Source organism: Pteropus vampyrus, unplaced genomic scaffold (genome assembly GCF_000151845.1).
Source record: "Pteropus vampyrus isolate Shadow unplaced genomic scaffold, Pvam_2.0 Scaffold497, whole genome shotgun sequence".
NCBI classification, from domain to species: Eukaryota; Metazoa; Chordata; class Mammalia; order Chiroptera; family Pteropodidae; genus Pteropus; species Pteropus vampyrus.
In genome coordinates this window covers 559,416-561,693 of record NW_011889278.1, presented here as the reverse complement: position 1 = coordinate 561,693, position 2,278 = coordinate 559,416, and positions in this window count along the sequence as shown.

The following is a 2,278-nucleotide window of genomic DNA, read 5'->3' as shown; positions in this document are numbered from 1 at the left end:
TGACCAGTTGGAGAAGAATCTTTTATTTTTTTTAAAGGGCTCATTTGATTGGCTCAGGCCCACCTGAATAATCTTATTTCAACATAACCAATTATGGGGTAAAATCCATCATACTCACAGTCCAAGCGGTTATACAGGGCATGTCTACCAGGGAGGTTGAGGATCTTGCAAGCCATTTTAGAATTCTGCCTGCCAAGCCATGCTTCTCATTTTGAAGAAATGAGACTTCTTAATATTTAACAGCAAACAAAGGCTTTGGGGGTGATGCCTAACTGAGTATCTGTGTTTTGTGCATATTAAAGTTCCGAGGTTGGGGCCAGGAATGGGAGGGTTAGGTGAAAGGTGAGAAAGACACAGCCCTGTAATTGTAGGTTTAGTTCTATTTGTATCTGCCTTAAGGAATCATATGTAATTGTAGGTTTAGTTCTATCTGCATCTGCCTTAAGGAATCTGAATCCATGTCATTTATGGAATAGAGAAGATCAGAGGCACTTGATTATCTTGCCTTTAAAAAGATACATATATCTTTATGACTGGCAGTTGTTGAATCAGATTACCAGGAATTTAGGTAACTTCATCATCGATGAAAGTTTTATTTGCTTTCCTCATTTTGAACAATCTTTAAAAGTATGTGCTAATAGAAAGATTGGACACTGATGTTGAATTCAATTTCCATTCTCCAAAAAGAATGTATTAGCTATGGATTATAGAATCTACACATAAATATAAATACTGCATATATGAGAGAATAAAGACAATTTTCCCCTGAGGTATCTTTTTGTCAGTCAAAGAGGGTAGCTGGTATATTTTGAGACTTTAGTGAGTTCAGATGATCTCTGGGACTTTTTACTTTCATGATTAGAATTTAAACGCAGAACGACTAGGAAGCTGAGGCATTTTCCAGCTAGAAATAAAGGAGAGGTGAGTTAAATGTTGTGCAGAAAAGGGAAAGGGTCGAGAATAGGAACAAGAATAGGATGTTTTCCCAGGAGAATTTTAAAGCTGTTTCTAGAAAAATAACAAATGTGAAAAGAAATTATACTAATCTATCCATTAATTCCTTAAATCCCGAGCCCATTAAAACATGCCTCAAAGAAAGCTTTGGATGACCTGTTCTGCCCAATTAATTTTGAAGTATTGGAAATAAATTAGTTACGATAAACAGACCAGTTCTCATTATTTTAAGAAGCTTACAATTAGCAACATGGATAGATGATTGTATACAGGGCTTTAAGTATAAAGACATAATGGCACTGATGAAGAATACTGGGCACCCCTTCTTTCTAAAACTAAATCTCTTTTGTACTATCAGGACCAACTTCTGATAGTGAATTCAAACTTTTACCAAGTGGTCTGCTTTTTATAGAACTGATTTAAATATTGAAACGCTGGATTTTTCCTTCACAGTATGTGCAACAGAAACTGAAATTCTTCCGTGAATGTACACATAACATGGTACCAGTTTTTGTTTGCTCTGCAAGCAACATAAAATGAAATGTGTTTAATCCTTTTCTCATTTCTTTTGGCCAGCAAGGCACTTGGCTTGCCAAGGTACCCCCTCCTAACCATAGCCAAAAAGAACTCATTGTTCCTAACTCATTAAATGCAGTGGATTGGCTTGATAGAATCTGTTTGCTTGCCCTCCTGTCTGGTGTGCTATTTTGCATCTGCAGTTTCCAAGGTATTCATTTGCTCACTAGAAAAAAAAATGATGAGGAAAAAAGCTTCATCTGCATATTTCCTATGTTAGTACATTGATTCATTATGTCATTTCTAAAAGAGGGACAATATTATGACTCATGAGCATGGAGGAAAAAAATGAAACATTTATTTCTTTGTTAGTTCAATAAGTGTACATTTGTTAGTGACATGAACTAATTGCATAGTTACCATAAAATAACATGTTTTATTTTTCTGTAATAATGTAGTAACTACATAGTAACTTCTTAGGAAACAATGGTAATTATACAGTAACGTGATAATAGTGCTGTTTTATTTTTCCCAACAACTATGCAATTAACTCTACATAAAGTACAAAATACACCATTTCTGAACTAATCTGTGCACTTGCCTACATAAAGGGTTTCTTCCTTGGTTTTCTTGCCCTTGACTGCCTCTCACTATATCAATTCCTCTCGCTATTCAAAAGTTTAAACCTAAATCCTTTCATAATCTCTCATCTTCAAATCCAACAAACTATTCATCCATCAGCGTTCTATCATGAGGTATAGAACTGAAGCATAAAACTGTAATGTTATGTGACCCAGAAGTGACTTCC